At 40.8% G+C, this 25882-nt stretch overlaps 1 protein-coding gene across 20 annotated transcripts in view; it reads right to left on the bottom strand.

Annotated features, from left to right (window-relative positions):
* ZBTB20 (zinc finger and BTB domain containing 20) overlaps nucleotides 1-25882 on the bottom strand; it is a 473219-nt gene that overhangs the window by 83532 nt on the left and 363805 nt on the right. Inside the window, exon 1 of one of the 20 annotated variants that reach the window (XM_039717827.1) lies at nucleotides 4833-4950. The exons of 18 other annotated variants lie outside the window; for them this stretch is intronic. The gene's annotated coding sequence lies outside the window, so the exon portion shown is untranslated. Of the gene's footprint in view, nucleotides 1-3974; nucleotides 4565-4832; nucleotides 4951-25882 lie in introns of those variants that run through there. One more of the 20 variants, XM_039717826.1, reaches the window with a different exon arrangement.

A 25882-nucleotide genomic window follows, 5' to 3' on the forward strand; every position in this document is an offset into this window, starting at 1 on the left:
ACACCTACAGTACAGCTGAAATGCAGTTGTTTCTGGATTCTTAACAAAAAACCCTTCGGTTTGTATTTGCCTCATTTACAAGATTGCTTTTCTACACTGGCCTAAGTATACACCGGAGAGGAAAGGCTAAAACTTACAGTTCTTCAGCTGTGATAATAGGAATATCAGCCCAAGAGGTATATAAATCACCGCCTAAAATCTGTCCATACTTTCCCCCGGAGCGTGGCGATCAGCCCGCACACAGTCACTGCTGAACAGCACAACTTGGTAGAAGGATTGGCTGGCCGAAGCACCTACCTCTGACAGAAAGTATCAGTAACTCCTTTGTGTCTCTGCAGTGCAAACAGGATTTCGGCTTTACTGATCTTACCAAATTCGGACAAAGAAAACACCAAGTTCCAGAAAAATACAGCAATAATTACAGAGGGAGCAAAGTTGTGAAAAAAGCTCATTTACTGGTTTGTTTGACAAAGTATAGTATGATTCAGGTTGCAAAAAACTGAAGCAAACAAACAAAAACCCGAACGCTTTAAATTCCTCTGATAAAACTTAAATCTTCTTCCTTCAAAATCTCTCATTTTTGAATGTTTTAAGGATTTTCCTTCCCCCCCACCTTTAAAAATAAATTCTTAACAATTTTCAATAGAAATCCTTAGTTCATGAAGAAAAACTAAAACATTGCATAGGAAAGTATCAAAACAAAACATTACTTCTCTTTTGGAAAGACAGACCTTTTTCCTTAAAATGATTTAGTAAATTTGATTTCAATTAATTTTTTCTGTTGACATGACTTATCATTTTCAGACAAAAAAGTTTTGCAGCGATGTTTGTCTAAATAATGCAGTACTAAAGACAGCACAAACAGGGAAAAATATAATCTCCCGTAACTAAATGTGACCCAGTATCAGAAATGCTGCTGCCACAAGGCTACTTTGCTACACACCTTCAGTTGTTAGCTGCTGTCTGGCTCCCCCCATCCTATTATTAGGCACCAGAGTTCTGGTGCAGGAAACTTTTATGGGCGGCGTACACAAAGCGTGTCTAATTTATAACTCGCACTTCATCCTCTCTTCCTCCAGCACAACATTGCATTTTCTCACAGCCCTAACATCCCCCATTTGCTCACCTAAATGCAGAAAACCCCAGTATAGCGGTTGCCGCCTGACAGCTTTTCAAACTCGGTGTGGAGAAGGTGCCCAAATGAAATAAATAAATAAACAGAAGGAAGTTTATGAAAGTGAAAGGAACGGCATGGAGCGGCAGGAGCAGAAGCAGGCAGCTCTGTACTCCTCCTTAGACTGACACAGGTGTATCCCAACTTCACCCACACAGGCAGGAGAGACAGGGAGACACGTACGGGTACATACGGACACACCGAGAGGTGCCAGAAAGGTCACAGGAAGAAGCAAAAGAGAGAAGTAAAGCCGAAACGTGTTATTTATTTTTACAGCTCAACAATGAACTTCAATTTTGGCAGAGGATTAAAAACTGCCCTGGGAAATGATTAAGATTTTTTTTTTTCTTTTCTATAAAGCTTCAGCAGAAAAAGAGAGATTAAAAAGGGATACGCTCACACGAGCACATATAAAATAGGGGGGAACTAAGGAGAAGGAAATGAAAGGAAAAGAAAACAAACAGCCTCCTAACAGGCCCATACTGCTAACGGGAGTCCAAATAAAGAGTCATATGATATCTGATAGTGCAGGACACGTCGCCAGGAGCTGGAGCGGATTGCCTGCAGGAAGAAAGAGCCAGTGTGTTACTGCTCAAAGAGCTTTTCTTTCCCCATTTTCTAAAATTCTTTTTCCCCCTCTCTCTCTTTTCTCCTGTACTGTGAATGTGTTACTCTCAGATCAGGTCCATGGAGTCCCCAAAAGATAGCTATCATCCTTCTCCCTACTTCTGGATGCAGTGACAGCCACTGGAAGATGCCTGCTAGTTGAGACTGGGGGACTAAATCTAGGTTTCAGCTCTGTTCTGACCTCTCTAATACATCACCAGATACAGGGTTGCAGATACAAAATTCTCACAAAAAACAGGTTAGATTAAAAAAAAAAATAAAGAGGGGAGGGGATGGAAAGGTTGGGTGTGGGGAGAAAGAAAAATATTCAGGCAGAAAAAACTCGAGACTGCTTATCCTATGGAAAACTTCAAAGGCCAAATCCCATTTCTGCTCTCTTTTGCTTACTTTTCCTGTGATTTTTTTTTTCTTTTTTTTTGTAGAGAGCAAGAGAGGAAAGTCGCAGAAAATATTCAGACCATGAAAAACATCAGGAGTTGGGAAAACTCTCTGGAGGAATGAGGAAAGCACGGATTTTAAGTAAAAGAAAGGCATTTGTAATTTGCCAAAAGTTTTTCTATTTTTTATGGTAGTCCATCCCTCTCGGACAAGCATTCCACATTAAACTGGGGAGCCTGCTAAGTACTTTTAGCTTGGCATCACTATTGCTGCTGCCCATGGAAAGGCAGAACACCTGGGTTACCTGCAGCAAAAGAACCTGTACTCGGAGCGGGGGAATTCAGGCTGTGATGAGTCCCCAACTTCTGCTGGGAGAGCTGTGCCCACTGCAGGTTTGGAGAGGGAAGAGTCCCAGCTAATGAAGCTGCAGGGGTGCAAGCCCCCAGTCTAGATACTCGTATGGAAACAAAACTGTGTTTTAACTGGTGGTTTCACTTGTCATGGAAAGTTTCCCTGTTCCCCAGTTTCTGCACGGGACGGACTATATCCTGCAGGATGTTTTGCCACTGTAGGGTACTGGGATATCTAAAGCAGTGCAAGCAGAGCCCAAGGATGGATTTTTTTCTCCCCCTCATCATATGAGGAGATGTAAATGGACTAATTCCCCGTGTACACTTACACAATGCATAGGTGTTGCTTAAAAGCAGTGTTGCAACACATATGTGATACCTACGAAGCTGTAACAGACAACCTCTTCTGAGGAAAGCCTGCAGCATGAAAATAAAAATCCAGGTATTGTAGTAATAGTGCAGCCAGAAGAGCATCATAACTCTCTAATAATTTTATCTAGTTTTGTGTATTCTGTGCTGAGGATTTTTAGGGGGGATATAACATGCAGTTTCCTCTCTTGTTTTCTGTACCTCTGCTATATGATGCTGTTCTTAGATTGGCAATTTGTCAAAGCCAGGAAAATACAAATCCATATAGGAAGGAAGGCAGAATTTGGATAAAGAGAGCACTTCCTTAAGCTACTGAATTTGCAACAGTATTTATTCTGAAACATTCTAACCACTGCACAGGAGATGCTGTAGAGAAGATCCTGTGTGCTATACACTATATGCAACAAAATTCAAATCAAACATCTCCTTAAATGTTATGCGCTATTCCCTTGTAAATTACACGTGCCTTTTTCACATACAAATAGACAAAGAGTGTATCTATAAGAAATACATTCAGAAGAACAAAATATCTACAGCGCAAGAAAGTCTGTCCTGAAACCCTCAATCTGGGGCTCAATTGAAGAACTAAACTCAGAAGGTGAAATGGAGCCATTTGAAAGAAGGTCCCATTGAACAGGAGGAACAAGCAAACAAACAAATAAACAAAAAAAATCCCTGAGCTCCTACCAATCATTTGAGCTGCCAATGAGAGGTGACTTTTAGACAGATGGTCAGGGGAAAGCTGGGTCCGTGGACACAGACGTTAGTGCCCCATCTGTATTTTAGGATCCTAGCTTCAACAAGCCATTACCAACTTTTTTTCTAAGTGACAGAAAGTGAAAGATTTCTGTTCCCACTAATTTGCTTCTTTTTTACCGAAACCACCCCACTTCCCCATTTTTTTCTCTCAGTAAAAATTTGTTGGTTGATTTTTTAAGTAAACAGAAACTGTTTGCAGTATAACTTTTGTGCCAAAAAAAAAAGAAAAGAAAAAAAAAAAGATGCTAGGTAAGTTGGCAAAACAGCAATTGGAATTTAAAGAGAGAGTTTTAAAAAGGGAGAAAAGAACGACATACCAAACTCACTTCTTCTTGTCCCCCTTCCATCCTGTTCTTATTATTTCCAAATTATAATTTGGAGGTAAGGGAACTGCATTTTCTTTCAATCTATTTTGTTGCTGCCACACATTCTGTGCTTTGCTTCTCTCTCATTCTTTTTAGGAGGGGGGAAAAAATCCCTAATAAAAATAGAAAAACATATCTGAGGCGTTAAGCTCGCTCTCCCCCTTCCTTTGTAAAGAACTCTTTGTTCTCTAGTGAAAATGCTGAAAAAAAAAATCCCCGGGCTCCCTGAAACAAGTGCAAAACACTTAGAGGCTTTTGGGCTGGCGAGGAGCCAGAAACCCTCCCGCTGTCTGGTTAGGAAGAGAGGAAAGAGAGAGAGGAGAGAGAGGGAAAAAATTGGAGCTTCCTTTAATAGACATAGGAAGCAGGTCCTTTTTTTTTTTTTTTTTTTTTTCCCCTTTTTTCCTTTTTTTCAAAACTGGCGGTCAAGCGTTAAGTAACTCCCTGTCTAAATCCACCTGCTGGAAATGAACTTGGGTAACCCCCTCCAGGGGTGCACAAAGAGGAGACACAGTAACACACTCCCGGCTCTTCTCCCACCCGCCCCCTCCCCGCTGCCCTGCTTCCATTCTCCCTGCTCCCAGCACACAAATGCCCACAGCTCGCACTCCCCCTGCCACCACCAACCAACGTACCAAAATAAACGCTCGCTCCATCTACTTAAAGAGCAGAGACGGCTGAGGGGGTGGGGGGAAAGAAGGGAAGAAAAAAACCCCAAAAACAACCGAAAAAAAAAAAGGGGGGGGGGGGGTAAAGCGCTTTTTTCCATCTCGGTTGCGGCAGTGATAAGGGGTAGGGAACATCTCATACCTGGTGTGAATGCTAATCAGCCAGGAGTTCTCCTTTTTTCCCAAGACAGGGAACTGTTTCCTTCCAAATTTATTAGAACCTCCTCCACTGCCTCTTTGAAAAACCTTCTTTGTCACCCTCTTCCCAAGTCCTGATACTTCTTTAAAAAAAAAAAAAAATGGCTTCTGAGCCACCCCCCCCACCCCTCCTCCTTTCTCCTGTCTCTGTCTCTTCTGAGTGGTCTATTGATAAGTCCCTAGAGGCACTGGGTCAGCCTGCCCGTAGGAAACCAGACACAATGCACAAATCTCCGAGTGCCATTCTGCCATCAGCAAGCAGACCACGTTTAGGAGAGAGGAAAAAAAAAAAACCACACACACACACACACACACACACACAGAGAGAGTAGAGCAAAAGACACAGAGAGAGAGAGAGAGGGAGAGAGAGGGAGAGTGTGAGAAAAAGACTGATTGGAACAGGAGGGAGGGAGGGAGGGAGGGAGCGAGAGAGCGAGGGAGAGAGAGCGACACTGCCAGTCAGGTTAATCATCCCTACTTTAATTAGCTGTTCGGCTTAGACATAAAACAATTGAATTTGAATGATCTGTCAGTGGGCTCGGCTGAACCAAAGGGGAAATGCGAATATTACAAAAAAGACTATTGGTGTATTCAGATAAGCTCGCAAGGAAAATCCTCAAAGGATAACTATTAAAACTTAACGCTAAACAAAAAGTAAGATTCAAATGGCATTATACAGAGGCCATCTCCAAAAAGCTGGGAGATCCCTTCCCTCTCTTTTTTACCCACCACTGCAGCTTTTGCCGAAAAAACACCTGCACCTTCCCACAGTCTTCAAAGACTACCTGTCCTGCAGGGTGGGGAAGGGAGTGCAGGTTTGCCTGCTACCTTGGCTTGCTTAAAGCAAGACCATGCTGCCCTTCAGTCAAATTTTCCTGATGGATCACTGGAATGTTATGATTCTGGAACTGCACAAGCTACGAGAGCATATCCTTGCCATGCATGTCTGCACAAACACAGACAAATTGAGCACCGACAGGGTACAGAGGGAGATGTTGTCAAAAGGCAGTGCTGGGTATTGGGGTAAGACAAGTCTCAGGCACCAAGGAGGTGGAGAAATTATCCCCCCAAATAGGTGGCAAAGTAATCTATTTCTTCTACCCTGGGCTGCAAATTGAAGTACAGTTCAAATGGATGGTTCCTGGTGATACCCAGTGCAGTGGCAGCACTGTGTAGCAGGCAAGGCAGAGATTTATGACACTTGTGAAAGTCTGCTTCTTAAAAGGTGTGGGCCAGTTGGCCTCCCCTCTGAGAAGGAAGGCAGCAGATAACACCCTGTTCTGGGAGGGAGCAGTCAGCATGTTCAGCCCCTGGACGTAACATCCCTGCCCTGCCAGAACTTCCCCTTGTCAGATGCGAGGGACCTGCTTTGGGTTTCAGGACACTGAATGTCCCCTCATCAGAGGCTCAGATGTCCCCTCCTGAACAAACAGCACCAAGGGAGATGTTTGAATTTATTGCACAAGGCAGGTATATTCTCTGTGTTCCAAATACATTTGCTGTATTTCGTACAGGGCTGCAGCTACAACAGCAAATCCATAATTCCTGATCAGCTCTGTGAACATCTGCTGTATATAAACTTTTAAATGGGCATGACTAACCTGCCAGTGCCACTCAAAAGCATGGGAAGAAAGTAGAGAAGGGACTCACAATGCAGCTGACTGCTGGCCTTTCAGAGGGAGTGCTGGGATTCTCCCCTCACTCTGTATTTTAGGTACAAATGCTTAAGGAAGGAAGAAACAAAAGACAGAAGTTCTATCAACATTTCTATATTAATTTCATCATTTTTTGACATAGGTCTCCAGGCAAATCTGGCACCAGCTTTTATGTGTTTTGCTTTTAGTGGAGAGCTGATGGGAGATGTCACTCTTATTGATTCCTTCTATCAACTTCTGCTATGGGAAAAAGTGGGTTCCTGCCCTTTTTCACCTTTTTAAATGTTACATGCTGGCTGGCTGCATCCCATCTGCCCACCAGCCCCATTGGGGGCCATTGACTCAGCACAGTTTACAGAAGACCTAAACAGTCAATAGGAGAGGGATGCTTTACAGAAACAATTGAGACATTGGGCTTAATGGGGTTAATTAGGAGTTCTCTCTTCAGCCTCCCCAAAATATGCATTTTTCACGAATATTATGGAAGGTAGGTGCCCCAAAAAACAGAAAAGGAGATTTCAGAGAAATACAGTGCCGTCAAAACCCTTAACTCCTTTTCAGATGAGATTTTGTAGAGCACAGTGACACAGACAAGTCTCTTCCCTGGGTCAGTACCAACGTAATAATCCAACAGAGTGCAAAACAGCTCTGTACTACATTTTTAATAAAATATGCAGAGGACCTGACCACCTTATACAGGGATTCACCAAAGAAACAGTGTGCTGTCATGTAATTACAAGCTATGGTAATGGTACATGGGGCCCTCCCTAAGGTTGCACAGACAACATTAGCTGTGGCATTTCCTAACTTTTAAGTGTTTGACTTAGTAACATTAGCATTACAGTAATGCATTTGCAGTATAATTTCTCAGCGTTTTCTTTAAAAGTCAACTTAGAAGCTGTTCCACGTTGCTGCCGAGGCTGGGGCGGGTTGGCACCTGTGGAGCTGTAATACAGGACTCCACCACTTCAGCCGGCAGCGCCAGCAGCAGCTCAACTAAAACGGCGCTGACGAGGGGATCAACCTCTGGAAGACTGTGAGGATACTTCATTCAGTGATTTGACAGTGTCTTCCTGAAAAAGAACTTGCTGAGAGACAGGAGCCCTAAGCTGACATTCAAGGGGGAGAGCAAAGCACATTGCCACGGGAAGAGACCCTTTGGACCCTGGCTCCCCAAACCCGCACATCTCTTGCTGTCGGATTTGCTTCCATTCAGATGACTCCACGGACTGCTGCTCCTCTTGCTTTGTAACTTACTTTCTCTCATGTTATTTCTCCCTCCCTAGACTACTCCTTGTCACAGTCTGTTCCTTATCCCATTGCCCTAGAAGAGGCATTTCCTCAAATACCTCTTCCCCTCTGCTCTACCCCAGGCAGGAATCTACCCTGCGCACAGAGGAAACTGAACTGCTTAGCATGGTAAATTAGGCCACGTGGTGTTTCAGGCTGCCTTAACTAGACCGCTCCTTGTAAGACTGTTTAAAACTAACTCGGGTGTCATAATTTGCAATCCACAGTGTAGACATATCAAAATGTCCTTGTTCTCATTTCCACTGCTTGCTGCCATAGCAACCCCTGGTCAAAAGGAAATTTCCATTGATATCAGAAGGAGCAGCATTTCACCCAGGTGAGTTTTTACTATGTGGCACATATTTTATTAGCATGTGTTCCTGATATGGAGATCCTCAAACCTCCTATAGCACCTAATGTAGAAAACACTACTGTTAAGTCCTGCTCTTAGCTGGTCCCCTTCTACTGGAAGCTACAGAAGTCAAGGACCTCCTGCTTTCTACATGAATATCATCCAAGAGCTGATTTGTAGTCTAAATAAATGCAAAAGACCAGAAGGAGCTTCAGAAAATGTACATCAACTTCCTCTCCTGAGATATTTATCACAGATTTTAACTCAGATACATGATGATGATTTCTAGCTTTGCATGGTTCCCTCTTTCTAGCTCTTCCTTCATATAAATTATTCCATGTATCAGGGAGATTTAGCCAAAGGATCAATAATTGAATGCTTAGTCTGTCTGATCAGTTGAAAAAGTTTGCTGTTTCCTATGGAAAAGGCAATCAGTGCTGCAACAAGTTTTCAGACTTATGTGTATGACAACCTCTCCATATGTTGCTACAGAATTAGAAGACATCTTTATGAGAGCTGTACCTGGATTTGCCATTGGCAAACGGCAGGATTTATGAAAGGAAAAGCTGCCAGAACTGCTCCTCACTTTCTGACTTCTACATGGATCACTTAATGCCAGCCAAAAGGCAGGACAGGGAAATGGCAGAGTACTTACTCCTTTAATGTATATGAAGTATTCTGCAATGTGACTTGTAGCACTTAGTACAGCTGACAAGAGCTGACATTAATGGCAAATCAACAGATCTGGGTGGCACGGAGAGGAACTTGGTTCCCTTGCAAAGAAGGAGCTCTGTCTATTATGGAGCTCTGTCTATTTGAAAAAAATGGAACTCAACTACGTAATCTCAGAATGAGTTATATAAATATATTCCTCTAGATTTATTGGCTTGTCTTCATAAACAGATGTGAGTCTGTGCTTTTTGTTCAGAGATGTAAACCAGCACAGCATGTTGGAGAGGGTGAATACATGGTTATTATTCAGTAAGAAATTAGAGAAAGAGACTGGGAAGTCCACTTGTTACAGAAATCAACTCCTTGTTTATCTTTTGGGAAAGCATCCTTCCTAACTTGCACCACTGTGCTCAGTAGGTACCTCTGCATGCTAAAGGGAGAAAGGTACCATGCCTTGCATCTGGGTAATTTCTGTCATATATGCCATTTGATTTTCTGGGGCAAAACAAACAAGCTTGTTCTTTCCTGCACTGATTACCAGAATCAGCCCTCCCTGCCACTCACTTCCTCCCACCCTCCTCCTGCCCCAATTACATCAAATGTCCAGGATTGGTTCCTAAATCACCTCTTACCTACAATGTGCAGTTCTCAGTTCCCAAGGCAATTCCTTTCAGAAATTTGTTGACCATAGAGAAATGTAAAGGGAAACATCAGAGGGTCTCCATATTTTTACTCTCTCAGACAATCCAAATATAATGGCCTAACTTGTGGAAGAGCCAGTCCTTTAAAAAAAGGAGAAAATACTGCAAGCTGGTCTATGAGAGACAAGCTTCTTCTTTCATTTTAATGCACTACCATCACAGTAAGATGTGCTGAAAAGTGAGCCATACCCTCCTGGCCACCAGTGCAATCCCCTTGCCTTCACTGGAAAAGCAACAGTGCAACCTAGGGGAACTCCATAAAACATCTGGTTGAGAAGACATGAGAAGACCAGGACGCCTGCTTTTCTCCTTCTTCAGCTGCATTGGGTCAAAATGTAATATTTTGAAAGTGTGATTTCACAAAAAATCAAGGAAATCTGATCACTGGTTAAAAAGCAGATCAATGAGGACATGATTTTTGCAGGACACGAGGAAATGATTTTCTGTACATTTATAGGGAAGTTTATTGTGAAGGCTCACAAAGATTTTTAAACACTTGAAAACAGTCACTTTCTACCCTCTATCATTATCCATACTATTGTTAGCAATTGCATCTCTGCTCCAAAATTAAAATTATTTAAACAGCATCTTGTGTTATATTCAGCCTATTCTGCTCTGTTCTATTATATTTTATTCTATGATTTTTGAAAGAAGCATAAGTATCTCAGGGTGTCAGGTGGTTTAATTTTCTCTGTTACCTTCATGGGTAGACAATTATAATTCTGATTTGAAGAACTTTAAAGCGGACATCTGCCCCACTTCTGTTCTAAATGCTGACGGGAAACACGCTACATATCCCTCTTGCTAACTTTGTTGCTGTCACATAGTCACAAATCTTATTTCCTGCATTTGGAGGTGACAGGTATTGTGCCTCTGCTTCCAGCCATTCTTATATAAAGATGCCTTGTTCCAGGAGAGTTTTCCATGGGCTCAAAGGTGAGGAAAAATTGTAATTATTTTCATATTCCTCATTCTAGACAAAACCTTTGTAAGAACAACAACATTGCTTGCAATCTGGGGAGCTGTACAGCCACTGCATGCCAAAAACATGAGATTGCCACCAAAATAACTCCACTGAGACCTTTTGTTTTTTCTGTCCAACCATTAGTTTTGTCTCAGGGACAGCTGCAAAAGGGTCTGTATCTGCTCATATCACTTCATCTCTTAGACTTGGATAAAAATAGAGTAGGAAGCCAAGAACCCAGAGGAGGGTGTAGAGTTCTGACTCTTTTCTGCAGCAGATATAACCGTCCATCACATTCTTCAGCTGGGTGAAGCCATAAGGGAAGAGGACAGAGATAGAGTTGATTTCCATCTCCAGTCTCTCCACAGACAGAGCTGCAGCTTGCACAGTGACTGGAACACGACCGGCTCAGGAAATGAAGAGTAGCACATCACTCATTTTTCCTGCCTGTTTGCTCCTAATTATCTTGCAATACATCTCACTGGTAGTTTTATCATACAGAAGACAGAAAGTCTTTCTTCTGGTTACAGCACATAATGAATACTTTTAAAATGGCTTGCTATTCATTCCTGGGAAAACCTCAGTCTCTTTCTCACTCCCTCAAGCTCACTGCCTCTTCTTCTGGGGTTATTGTTTTGTTTAGGAGGCTTTTTCGGGGGAGGTAGGATGTAAATTCCCTGATAATGTATCCTGATTACAGGAAAAGAAGGGCCAGCAGAGGTGGCTTTCCCTTTCTTTTGATGAGACTGTGGCCACACTGAGGGAAGTGTCAACAATCTCAATAATTTAATTTTGCCTAATACAACACCTCTAACAGGCTTGAGCTATGCAGCTCCTGTGTACCCCGTAGTACAAATCAACAGTACCACTTTTAGACTTGTTTTCCAATATTTCTCTCCAACCTCAGAGAAACAGAGAATTGCTAGAGGGCAATGAACTCTCATTTTGCCATTGACATTTCTGCAATCCATCTCCCTCAGTTGGGAGACCCTTTCACAGATCCGGAACCTCACCAGCATAAGGAAGAATTAGTATAATTAAGAATTAGACTCAGGGTCTCTAAAATGGGAATCATAACAATGACTAACGTCACAAGAGTGTTTTCAGAATTAATTCATGTAAGTAAAGCACTTACAAGATAAAAATGTAGGAGCTGCCACATCAGATTAGACCACTGCTCCATCTAGTAGAACATCCCATGTGCAACAAACAGCAGCAATTAATGCAGGGTAGCAGAACTGGGGTCCCCCATCTGTGCAGGAACAGGGTTCAGTCTAAGAATAGTCAATGGTAGTCCTTGGTAACAGCATTATTTTATTACTTAGGTGAGATATTTAAGCCCTACAACTCATCGTCACTAAAAAAAGTTGTCTTGCAATGAAAGGAAGGAACCAGACTCATCAGGAGTTGGGCAGAGTGGCTGTACACCTGCACATTGATTTCTGTGCAAGCTAGTTTCTGAACAAGAGTTCCTGCTTATCAGTGAGAGAACCTAAGATTATTCTAAAAATCTCAAATTTCAGAAAGAGTTATTGAAAAAATGGACAGTAGTATATAAGTACTTCTAAAATTGGTATAGAGAAAGACACACACATACATGCATAGATGAACAAGCTGGTTAAAAAAGTAACCTCATCCCCACTGGCTCTACTTTGAGCAGGGTCAGGGCTGGACCCAGATGGTTCTTTCTGATTTTTATTATTCCAGGATTCTGTGAATCCACAATTTTCCATGGCAGAGCTCTGTCACTGAACATGAAACAAATTGTGATAAACATAATTTTCAAGGCAAATATTATCAGGGAAGTTTCTTGTGTTGAGGATAGAAACTCTAGTTCAAAATTAAGAGGCTCCTATGCTCCCTCACTGACTGGTGGGGTCCTGGTCCTAGTCTTTTAAAAGCTAGTTTCTTTATAAAAAAAATCATAAAGTTTTATTCTTATACTCCAAAACTGCAAATCTTTTCACTGTCTTCTGGCCAGCTTACCTATATAACTCTGCATTCTGCAAGTATCTCCAGACCTTACATCACTGCCAACATCTGTTGTGTCAAGGGCAATGACAATCTTTTGGTGATATTTCACTATCTTAGATGGTTTGACAACTTTATTTTAATTCTTACAGATTTTTCACTTTATGAAACAGCCTTATCTGAAAAATTAATGGATGGGTTCAGATGAGTTTGTCCTAATCTAAGAGCTAGATTTTAAAATTTAGTTTTACTTTTGTATTAATCATGCAGTGTTTAACAGAAACAATCTATACAATGCAAAACACTCCTGAAAGACAGAGCCACAATATGTTTCTGTGCATGATTCTATTCTATTCTATTCTATTCTATTCTATTCTATTCTATTCTATTCTATTCTATTCTATGCTATGCTATGCTATGCTATGCTATGCTTCGCTGTGTTATATTCTACTTCTTGACAGTGTAATGAAAAACCAAACAAATTAGAAGATAATCTGTGAAAAAACAAAATCCCTCATAACTGACCAAACCATAAATGAGTCTTACATTACTGGGACTGGATAAAGTATCATCAGTGCCAGATTATTACATAAGAATATGTTAGCAATGTAGCAGCAGTCTAGTCTTTTAAGATGTGAAAGAGCGTTATCTAACCTCTCTGCAAAGTTCAGGAAGAGGAGCCATATGTCCAAATAATAATTTTCTTGCTGGTGTTCAACATGTCAGTTTTTTCTAGGGGCCTATTTCAAGTTTAAAAAAAAAAAGGTGTGAAATGCATTTTGGTTTTTTTTTTTTTCCTTTGGCAAAAGCAGCTCATTTTCAAGTTTGCAAGGAAACAAGAAAAACAAAATCAAATGTCAAGTAGATTTGCTCTTTGTTGTAATTAATACACAAGCATTTGCTCATAGATGGTCTTGAGCCTGAAAACAAGTGTTGCCAGTTGTGCTGCTATTAAAAGTAGTTCTCAGGGCTTTAAAGAGCCAAATGTACAAGGAGTGAAAATCCCAACTCCAACCAGTGGCCTTAGGCCAGTGTCCACCCGCTGAGGGTGTGACCACAAAGGAAGGACAGCATGAAGCCCTATGGCTGAGGATGTGCATTGTGCTTGCAGCACCAGACCCTACGTGTGATGAGACAACAAAGAAAGGTAGGGCAGACTTCTTCAGAGCAGGAGGAGGGGAATGACTATCTGAGAATAAGGAAATTCCAAAGCCTCACACTGCAGACTGTATGCATGCTCACTTTCTGGTCGAGGAAGCTATGTGAGATTTCTCTTTGAGTCAGATCAATGTAGTGGATAAAAAGGCCCTGTCTAGCCAGGGGGATTTCCTGAGGCCATCACAGACCAGCTCCACACGCCGTTAAGAGGCTCGTTTTCATAAGAGTTCTTGTTGCATTTGTATCTCTGGCTCCAGGCCCCTAGAGCTTCAAGTGCCACATCACAGTGCTACAAGCCCAGTGTTGAATGCTTGGCACACGACCAGGCATCTTCCCTTCCCTCTCTCTGCTCCTTCAAGTCAGCAGGTGGGGCTCCAGGGCTCCATCTTGTTTTGATTTGAGTGTGGAATTTTTTTCTTGAGAAGAAAATAATGAAGACAAAATTTCCCATTGAATATTTGCTATTCTCCTTTCCCCCATGTTGTTCTGTGGAGGGGTTTGAAGATAGAGAGAGAGAAAAAAAAAACAACCCAACATTTCTTTTTCTTCCTCATCAAAGGAGCTTGGTATTTTTGCTGAGATGGGATGCTGGAAACACTTCATCACTGAGGGCTACTGGCCTGAGATCTGCTCATCTTCATATCAGTATGAATCAGTAGCAATTCCAGTGAAGTCACCAGGAGTGCTCTGGTAGGCAGCTCCCCTTGCTGGATGCAGGGTCAGCCCTGCCTAGACAAACTCTTCCACAGGTGCAGCCAGGGCCCACACCCCCTGCCAGGTCACAGAATGGGTGTAAATGGATGTAGGGCAAATAAAACATAAACCTCTACCAACTTTCCGTTTAAAATAATCATAAAAGTGCTGGAACTCAAAGTGCTCAAGGGAGGAACTCAAGTGCTGGAGGGAGGAATTGGACAAAGCCAGCACCAGCAAAAAACCCTACCAACAAAAGTGTGTAATGCTGGCCAGGATAAGAGACAACCAGGGCAACATGTATTATTTTGTTACCTGCTTTCCCACACACTGAGGTCTGATGTGTAATTGTCTCCTATCATTTAGGTCACTGCTGGATTTAGCCCTATGGGTTTGAACAATTAATTATTTTCAGTGATAGAACTATTCCATTTTCAAAACTGGTTTGAACAGTAGATTAGTTCTAGATTAAATAATTTAACCGCAGATCAGTAGTAGGTGTTTATTCTACATTAAGTTGGCATATCATTGAGCAGATATTACTTTTTAAGGTTTCAATACACTTAATAATTGATAATACTATATTGTAAGCTGGCTGAATAACCATCACCTTGGAATGCTACAGCCAACACCTCCAAATTTAATCTCTTCTCCAAAAGGCCTTCTTCGATCTTTTAAATGGTCAGTATATGCAAAAGGGAAGGAATGTAACCACAAAGACTAAGAAAAGAAAGCTGCTTAACTCTGTGAGCATAAGCTCTCAGGTTGCTTGACCTTAAAACAAATGCAGTGCCTTGGTTTCTCCACCTCTATGTAAAATGGTACCTAATTAATTGATTACTATAAACACCATGCAGTTATTTATAAGACGCTTTTCAGCAAACAACTTGAAGCAGATATTTCAAATTGCTTCTCAGAAAATCTCTTGAAATGACTCTTAAATTCAAAGAACTATGTGCTTAGGTATTTTGTTAAATCCAGATTCATCCCGTGTCTCAGTTTCCTCTACAGCTAACTGCTGAATATATGACCTCCCTACTTCACAGAAGTTCAGGGAAAGCTAAGTCATTAACAATCACTTAGTAACTGCAAATCCTTGGGAAAAAAGTCTTGGAGAATGCCTTAACATTAGATACTATGAATAATTGAGGCAGAAGAGGCCCAGAGCTCTCACTGTAGGAAGTTTTGGGGTTCATCATATCAGAACCAAAAAGATCTGAAGTCAGTTTGCACAGAGCAGTAGCATCTGGGAGACATGAAGATGAGTTATGCTTCACTTTCAGGGGAGAGTGGAGGGCTTCAGGCTGCTCCCTCCCATTCCATTTCTCATTCACAGTGAGAAGGGCAGGCTGCTTCTGCTCTGCTGGAAATAGGGGCACCACACAGATACCTCCTTTCCAAAAGGAAATGCAAGAGTGAGAAGAAGAGTGGATGGAGAAGGGATGAAGGAAGGGCATATTTCTAGTTTTCATCAGAATTTCACAAGTGGCAAAATTACCTTCCAAAAAAGGAGTATACTGGAGATATGTAAACTAAATGGGCTGCTTAAATGCCGTATTTAAGTTCAACCAATCATATTATTAAGGGCCAGGAATGATCAGAAGTATGCAATTGGCCAGCTGCACTAAATATGGCCTTTACCTTTCTCCAGTGCTTAGGTGGGGACAAACTGAAATCAAGGCACTGGAGGTTAAGTTCTGAAAGAGAGCAGTGAAGCTTGTCCTCCCTTTTATTATTATTATGCGGTCTGAAACGCTGTAGACAGAGGACTCATCCTTGGAGAAGCCACAGTGTACATTATGGAAATAAACTGGAAGCCCAGTTAAAGGTTAGCAGATCTTTTCCCCTCCAGTTGCCATTGATATGAATGAAGCCCATTCTTGCAGTGGCAAAGGGAAAAAATAATGAGTTAATGTCACCCTCCCTTCTCTAAGTTCTCAGATTTGATGACTAACAGGCTACCACATTTCACTGTGAAAAAGGCCTGTTTTTTTACTTAAAATCCCCAAAAGTATACAGAGAAAGTAATTTTCAAGGTCAGAGGGTTGTTTTGACATTTAAGAAATACTAAAACAGAATTTGGCTTTTAAATTTTTAAATCAAAACTACTTCCTGACCTGAGAGACAATCTGCCAAATTTCTAGCTGATCCTAGGCTCTTCAGACTAAACCAAAATTATCAGATATATTGTGTTGTCTAGTTGCACACCTCTGGTTTTAAAACTAAATTTTGATCAGCCTTGAAAGAACACAGTTTCTGAGACCCTTTATAACAGTAACACTCAGCCCTTGTCACAGTAACTGAAGAGGCTTTCTTTAATAACCACTTTAGCAGTTTTTTGCTTACTATTGCAGAATTCAATTGCTTAATGTGCACTAATAAAAAATAAGGGAAATAGAAGCATTTCAAAACCAAAACCTCCTTTTATTTTACACCAAGCCTTTGATCCTCCCACCAATCCTGTTGCAATACAAACCAATTTCATTTAATGTTACATCTGACGAGCCAGACTTCTGTGAGATTTCAAAACTCTGCTAAATCCCTGGGCAAACTGTAAATGGCTGAGAGAAAGGTTCACAAATTCACAAATAGTACACACATACAGGTGGACTGTGCAAACAAAGGTAGCACAACCTTGCTGTGCCAGCTCAACAAAACTTTATGCATATATATATAGTATCAAAGGGTCATCCCATTGCTTAGGATGTGCAAGAGATTGCATTGCTGCTCCTTGCAGCCTCTTTCTCTCACAGTCTGTCCTGCCTGCCTCCCTGGCTCACATGTGCAAAGTGGGCTGTAAAATAGTAATGTTATTTTAAATGGAGGGGCTGTACATTCTGCTTTGCCTCTTACACCAAAACAGCCAAACCAATTTCACTGTTTCAATTAGGCAAGAGAAATGGAACTTTAAATTGTCTTTTCTTTCTACCTTTTTTTTCAGTGACAGTCTGAAAACTTTCAGCAAAAACTGGCAACGCCTTAAGATGCAGTCCTGCAAAGGCAGCTGAACTGAAGAACAAAAACCTGATGGAGTGGAGTGGGAGCAAAGAGGATACTGTGAAGTTTCTTCTGCTTCCTAAATGCATTGCATATGCACCAATGCTATTTAAATTATGTCAGTACTAGATTTGTTTCTCCTACTTCAATCATAGTTGAAATGTAATTGTAATAAATCTTCTGAGGTTTTTTTAATTTTTTTTTTTAAGTTCTGTTCATAATAGTCAGCAGTAAAGCAGAAAATTTGTCAGACTGCAACACTGTTATATCCATCTGACCTAGGCATTACAGGATGTAACTTTTTCTTTAGGAAAGGATGCCTTCAACAGACTACCCAACTCGCTGGCTTCTGCCTTTTGGTATTTCTTCTCCTCCTTTCTCTATGCAATCATCTCAATATATCATCCTCTAGTCAACAAATATTTAAAATTCATACAATCTAAAAGATGACTCAGAAAGCAAGAACTGATGAGTTCCGACAAAAAGATCCATGAACCTGGTACTTCCTGGTGCTTAGGATATTCACATACAAGAAGGAGAGATCTGCATAACAACACTGCTCAGTATTTGAATTTTTTATGTATAAGAGTCGCAAAAGATTTAAACACAATAATGGAGAATTTTTGGATCAGATAATTATTTGTGAAGCTGAGGAAGGGATACTGCTAGCAAAATGAGAAGAATGACCATTTAAAGGTTGGTGTAGGCTGCGATTCTGGTTTTGGCAGGCAGGGACAGCTTCTCGTGGGACTGCAAAACTAGACAACTCAAAGTGGAAATGATAAAGGGAAAAAAAAACCCTGAGGCCCTTCGTGAGTAAAATGGTCAATATATAGGGCACACTGCCAAAACTTTTGAGAAGCTGAGAAAAGACCGACGACAGCTGCTGTTGCCGAGGGAATTTGTGGAGTTAGGTGCTCCTACCTGGCTAAATTCAAGCTTTTCGTCATGTAAATTCATAGTTCAGGTGCAGAGATTAAATCTAACCAAATGTAGGGCTACTGCAAATGTGCCTGCAAAGATGGCAATGTCGCATGATTACCATTTCTCAAGAAGCTCAGATCAGCTGTGGTAAGAAAATGAAATTATGTCCCACTGAAAATATCAACACCAAAGTCTTAATCTGAAGTTGCTACTGGAAATCTGCGTAATGCACAAGGCAGCACTGAGTCTTTGTTCCCAGAACTGGTGACTCTGCCAAGTTAAAAAAGTGAAAGCCATAAAAGCCTGTTTAATTGGGAATGTAGAGACAATGACACTCTTAACATTGACAAAGAGTGGGCTTGTTAGGTTAGAAAAACATCTCTACAAAACCTCTGCTAATATCCAAACTTCAAGAGGAATGGTATTCTGGTGAGCTGGGTCACGGTTCACACCATGAAGATGAAACTGAGGTGCAACAACAGGACATTAAGTGATTTCTCCACCATCAGGAGGGTGTTTTACAGCTGGGGTTAAAGGGAAAAATTAATGTTCTTGGTCCTATTAGCAAACCACAAGCTTAAATTGCTTTTACTACAGATTTCCCTTCACCATACTGTACTTTTCTTCTTGCTGACTGCTCAGTGTGACCATCCAAAAACACTCCTATTTGTGTTATTTTTCACACACACCACCCTGAAAAAAAATTCAGTATGAAAGTAGAGCAGTTTCCTCCAATACAGTTCAACATCCAAGCTAAGCAGCAGTAAAATCATATTTATTCAGTGACTGAGGTTTCAAACAGTAAAGTTATTGTTAGAGAATTACAGACTGAACTATGCACTGAAAAAGACCCCAGAAGAGGTTTCTGGTGACAGCTCTCTCACCTTGACAAGTCCTTGAGAACAGGGGAAGAAGGAGGAGTGTATGCACACTTGAAATGGGGGTGATACTTGAATGTAGTCAAGCTTCACCATCACAGCAGCCAGAATTTGGCAGACTTTGCCTTTGGGAACGAAGTGTGGAGACAGAAAGAAGGGAGCTGGGTACCTGAGCCCAGCCACGTGTGTGAGAGAGGCTGTTCACCTGCAAGCTGGGTGTGCCTGAAGCGGGAGTCAGAGGGAGAGAGAAGCCAGGAGCTCCTTGATGCCAAGTGCGCCCCACACTGCCAAGCTGAGCGATCCAAAGGCATGGATGCTAAATGTGGTCGTCTCTTTCTGTGCAAACTCTGGCAAACCCTCTACCTTTTTCTATGTCTTTGTTTTCCTGTTTGAATATGAGGTATTCCGATGAAATATAAATATTAATATTTGGTTAGTGCTCAGCTACAAAGCTTAATTCCTTAAAGTCTAGTACAGTTTTTTAAGGATTTTAAAATCCTTAAAAAACTATATAAATATGAATCCTTTTATTTTTATAGCATTACATTAACGACTGTACAGTGGAACTTGATGAATTAAATAATCCCTGTCTATATTTGCTCATACCTTTGTGAAACTGTTACCTTTTCAGCTGCTATTTCTCATGCCTTGTTTCAATCCAGAAATGTCATTTTTAGTAAAGTTTTGCAAAAACCCATTCAGCTGCTTTTGAGTCATCCAAGTATGTAAAAAAACAGTTTCCAGCTGTTAAGTTTTCCATAAGCCTTTTTTCTCAAACATGCTTGTATAATTATAACACAGCTTTGTTTTAAAACTTCAAACTTGACACGTACATAGCAATGAAAGAGAAGTAGCAGCACCGACATGTTTGAAACCATTTGGTTTTGGAATAACAAGATTCTTACCAAATTAAAAAATCTTTATTTTCTTAAATATTCTTCCAGACACCAAGCTACACTTTTCTAACTGTAGACATCCAATTGTGTAAATGACCAGTAAAACGAGAATAAAAAAGGATAAAAAAAGATACTATTCTTGAAATCTGTGACTGAGCTGTAGCAGGAAGACTAGGGGACAGTTTTAATTACTGCATATTTACATTTTGGTATAGAATGGCATCAGATTAGACTGAAGGTTATTCCTCACTCATATTCTGCCTAGATAGAAATGCACTGACCTGATACCAAGCAGTGAGGAATCAGACATTTCACAGAATCACAGACTGGGTGGGTTACAAGGAACCACAGTGGGTCATCTGTTCCAGCCTCCTTGCTCGAGCAGGGTCATCCCAGAGAAAATGACACAGGAGTGTGTCCAGATGGGTCTGGAATATCTCCAGTGAGGGAGACACCACAACTTCTCTGGGCAACCTGTTCCAGTGCTTGGTCACCTGCACAGTAAAGAAGTTGTTCCTCATGTTCAGGTGGAGCTTCCTGTGCATCAGTTTCTGCCCATTGTCTCTTGTCCCATTGCTCAGTACCACTGAGCAGAGCCTGGATCCATCCCCCTGGCACCCTCCCTTCAGATACTGACAGACACTGGCAAGATCCCTCTCAGTCATCTCTTCTGGGGGCTGAACAGGCCCAGCTCCCTCAGCCTTTCCTAAGAGGGATGCTCCAGTCCCATAATCATCTTTGTCATCCTCTGCTGCACTGGCTCCAGGAGCTCCATATCCCTCCTGTCCTGAGGAGCCCAGAACTGGACACAGCACTGCAGATGTGCCTCACCAGGGCTGAGCAGAGGGGCAGGACCACCTTCCTCGGTCTGCTGGCAATTCTCTTCCTGATGCACCCCAGGATCCCACTGGCCTTCTTGGCCACAAGGACACACTGCTGTTCTTATATACCTTTATAACATTCCCTCTCAGCCATCTCTTCCTAAAGCTAAACAGGGCCAGCTCCCTCAACCTTTCCATGTAAGAGGCATCCTCCAGTCCACTAATAACTTTTCAATCCCACTTTATTTAATCTGGAATATTTCAGCTTCTGATGTCTTACGGAAATAAGTGTTGGTTTTGAGAATATTAATGAAGGCTGAAACAGCAGCTGTAGTCTGAGGGATTATTGGATTACATGGGCTTCACTCTCAGAACTTTTTTTTATATGACAATATAAAGTCATATGCAGCTTTTGTGCCTTGCATGAACTACTGGCTTCAGCATGAACTCTTCTGTCAGACTGGAGGAATTCTTTCTAAGGATGAAAAAATCAAGTCACTGCATGGGTAGGTTGTTTTATGGGTCTCAACTGTGATGATCTACATAGAGAACAACAGACTCCATAGCTGTTTCTTATTCAAACAGCAACATCTCCTGCTCCTGCCTTTTGTGGGACATATGCAGGTGTGAGTCCACAGAAACCACCAGTGTCAGTGACATGACAGTGAATCTGAGAAGACAGCCTGACTCATCTGGAAGCAAAAGATACAACTCTGGCAAAAGTGTGTGTGGGTGCATGTGCTCCTCCTTACCTTACATTATTTGTACACCTATAAATCAGTTGTATGTCCACTACTTGGAGAGGTTTTCTGGATCTGTTTCAAACCACATCAAACATACAAGCAGTGCTCAATAAACAAATGTCACTGGAATACAGTTACAGGGAAAAAACTCATGCAGTTCCTCTCTGTTCTCCCTGTCTTGTCTCTGCACTGTCTGCCTTGGAAAGCCAAGGGATCAGTAAGGGACCCTATCGTAAGCAAGGGGCAGAGGCAAGGTTGCTCTGGGAGCCTTCACTTTAAATCTTCTGCATTTAGGGAGATTAACATCACAGTTGGCACATCCATTGGTGTACTTTTTTGTGCATAGAGTACATGGACCAGGCAAGTGCATTGCTCCTAAAGGAAAAGATATACTCTTGGGTAAATAGTCTGTGCACATTTTGGTAGCTCTAAGTTACATCATTCATTTCTAATCAATGCTACTGGATTTTCAAACCCACTAGTATAACAATGAAGTGGAAAAAAGCCATAGAAAAAGTCCAAACAAACTCCCAAGTTACACTGTATCCTCGACTAATCTGAGTTTCAGTGCTGAGACAAAAGAAGAGCAAGAGTTTGCCATTTGCTAGTTGTTAATAACCAAGAGATCTTCCAGACACACTCTTTGAGGGCTCTGTCTGTCTGGACCAGGTAGATGCTGCAATACACAAAGAGCTTCACACACAGAGAAAGAAAGAGTGTTCATGGACAATGATGCAGCATTCTTAATTAAGATTTTCATTACTGATACATACATTAAGGTTTTTCTGATGCAAGTGTCCAAGGACTCTAATGTGCAGGTAGATGTCTCTGATCCTATCTCTAGAAACCCTTTTGCACATCACTGCAAACATTCACCAGCCAAGGCTTAAAATCAGCCCACCTGCCCTTTGCTTTAATGACAATGAAAAATAAAATTGATGTTTTACTTGTCTGCCAGATGAGAAAGTAGCTTTTTGCAGTCATGAGAATGAATAGGCTTTTGCAAGGCTGTACTACAGCGTATTGAAACTGATTCTGATCTCACTTACACCTGTTTGATGTTGATGTAACATCAGGAGCTTCAACAGCATGTGTGCAGCAAATGTTGAAGGAAAAAATAATGAAAAAGACATGTAGGTAAATGGAAAATGGGATGAAACAAAACATGAGTTTGCCAAAGGTAGTTTGTAGTAGACTAACCTGATAACTTTCTTTGATAAGATAACTGATTATCCAGACAAAGGAAATGCAGTAAATTTAATTTATCAGTAGAGCATTTGATACAGTATCACAAGGGAAATTATGAGTTTATCAAGATGTGCAAAAGGATTGTAAGGTGAGCTACTGCTTACCTGAAGGGGAGATTGAGCGGTGGGGAAGGAAGACTTATTGGGCAAGGTGAAAGCTATACTTCCACAATTGTTTAGTTAAATAAAATAGTTTTTTCTATGTAATAATATTTGGGTGGAGCAGGTAACATTTCTTTACATAGCCCTGCAAAGGGATTTCCTAATCAAACAGATTAAGAAAAAGTGGGGACATGCTTAACAGCTATAAAAGGATCAATCAACACCAATAAATTGCTCATTAACAATATTTAGTCCTCATTCTCCTGTAATGTTCAAATGTTATTACTCTGTCTCAGTTCTTTGGGATATTCAGAGATGCTCCAACTCTCTCAGCAGTTTACTTGTATAGTTTAATTAAATATCTAGTTAAGTTTCATGCTTTTAAAATATTCTTATTCCCAGAACAGGATGCCCATTCATCTACAAAATCTTGCTGAATGCCTTTGAATGCTGGATCCTGCCTTCCAAGAAAATGTTGCTGGAGTAAGATGTGGAGGAGAAATATTTGGTGATCAGAAGCATTTACAAAAGCACTGCTTCTCCCTTTCTCCCTTAACACACTACATGCTTTTCTAGATCCAGTCACGCCATGACACTTTGTAAATACCTGCAACAGGAAAAGCTGGGCTGCCCACTAGCAGAGTGGCAACATTGCACTGGCACAAGCCAAGATGGAATGTGAAGACATTGCCACAGAAGTCACAGTATCAATGTGAGATTAAATTGCAGGCTCCACAATAAAAGATCCACCAAACTATTTTCAACAAGTTAAGAAAAAACAGGATTTTTGACAATCTTCCCTGGGGCATTTCTCAGTCTGCAGGTATTTGAATGACTAAAATTGCTATCTTTTCAACAAAGTTCACTGGAAGACAAGGTGCATTTTTTTGTTTTAGTCTTTTGTGGTAGTATTTAAATATTTAATGTCATGACTGGACTCTGTTAAGCATTCACAGACATTCACACAAGAAATTTGCCCTAAACCTCAAAATGTAAAATATTTTTTAAATGCAAAAATTAAAAACAGTGTCAGAAAACCTTAATTCTTCAGAGCTGGTTATATGCTGATCACACATTGTAGTTCTCCTTCACAACCTTCAGTGCATATTGCAGAGCATCCACAATGCTGCAAATTATTTTTTGTCTTTAAAGTAGAAGTGGATTTTCTGCAAAAATTGAAAAGCAATTAATTTCTTTACAGACATCCAGAATATGTGGATGGACAAATATGAAATTTAAATACACACCCAGATCCAAATGTTGCAAGTGATCCTTACTTTGGTGATTGGGTGAAGCACGAATACTTCTAAATTGCATGCTATTTGAAGTTGAGATTTCAATTTTGTCCTTGAAAATTCAAGCTGTTTAGAGTATGCTTAAGAAGCTAAAACATTAGAAAACATAATTCAGAAAACTGATACAGCTATTCTATTAAACTTAAAACTCAGTATGATGGAATGGGAGACAGCAAGATCTATTCAGATCCAAAAGCATTTGCTTTCGGTGGTGTGCAAAAATCTAATATTTTGGGCATGCAAACACATGAAATGAAAGTATTAGCTGGGGGGCTGAATTTGTGAACCATATGCAGCATGATATTATCATCCAAAATGATGGAAAGCTTCAAGCTGAACAAGAACTTCAGAGGAAAGAATCATTATTTTTCAATACGCTGAGATCTTTTATGTCTAAGAGCCCCCATTCCCACCAAGAGGCAAAACAGCCTTCACGAAGCTACATGGCAGATGATTTGCTTCTTTTTTTAAGTGGGAGTGGTAGAGAGGAAAAGGAGATGGAGAAAATCCTCTTACAAGCTCATTTTCCATTGTGGTGTTTCACACATGGGACATTCAGCATGAACATGAGCACATGGGCAGGTATTTGGACCTCCCTGAGTATTCATATCTCACTTCAAAAGGCAAATCTACAATGCCTTGATCAGAAGGTGACTTATGGGAAACATACTATTTTTGGACATTGTGTTTTGTAACAACCACTCCTCCTGCACAACTTGTTCTCGGTACCATTTTTACCCTACATTGGATGGAGGCAGACACACAACATGATTATAAAGCAGGGTGCAGAGAGGATTTCTGCACTAGGAGAAGGACTCAGTAAAGCTCAGAAAAGAAAAAGACATTTGGTGATATATCTGTAGAAGAGCAATGTGGTTGTCAAAGTTGGAAGATAATTTACCATAACTACAAAGGGAATATTCTGAAAAACTGCTGCACTCTGTAGTTGTTTCCATTTTGCACAGTGATTTTGACCTAACAAACTGGTCTGTCTTAATATTTTGGTGGTTGACGTTCAAACTGCTGTAGGAATGCTGCTACTGCTTCAGAAAGGTGGTCTTTTCCATCCAAATATATTAAATTATACCAATGTGGGGTAAAAGTGCATTGAACAACTCCATTTCCTCTGTCTCCGTTTTTTTTTTCCTAGTTAAACCAAAAATATTATGCTCCTACAACTGTCTAGTTAAACTCAATTTTTTTCCCTTTTGTACTGCGTAATATTTAAAAACTAGCTAATACTCAATGCCTTATATTACACGAAGTAAATGAAAAATAACTCAGAACAAAGACGTTGCTAGTATGTATAATGACAGAAAGGTGTGACATTTTCAGCTGTTATGCTGCCCAATCTTGAGTTCAATCTCATCCAGCACCAGTGGATATATTGTAGGTATTGCAATTAGAAGGCAGGTTGCACACATGCCTCTACTGTAATCCACACATCAACTTCACAGATATGTGCAGCCTTTATTACTTGCTAAACAATTTGAATGCCAACACTTAAACTAATTCTTGAATGAAAAACTAGGACCAAAATTTGCCCCTTTTTGTAAATCTGGCTACATCTTGAGTTTTCAGGGTATTTGGTCTATTTTTATGACAGATGTTTTAAAACAAACTGTGAACTTTGAC

The sequence above is a fragment of the Passer montanus genome, unplaced genomic scaffold, assembly GCF_014805655.1.
Source record: "Passer montanus isolate IOZ18808 unplaced genomic scaffold, ASM1480565v1 scaffold39, whole genome shotgun sequence".
In the NCBI taxonomy this organism is placed as follows: Eukaryota; Metazoa; Chordata; class Aves; order Passeriformes; family Passeridae; genus Passer; species Passer montanus.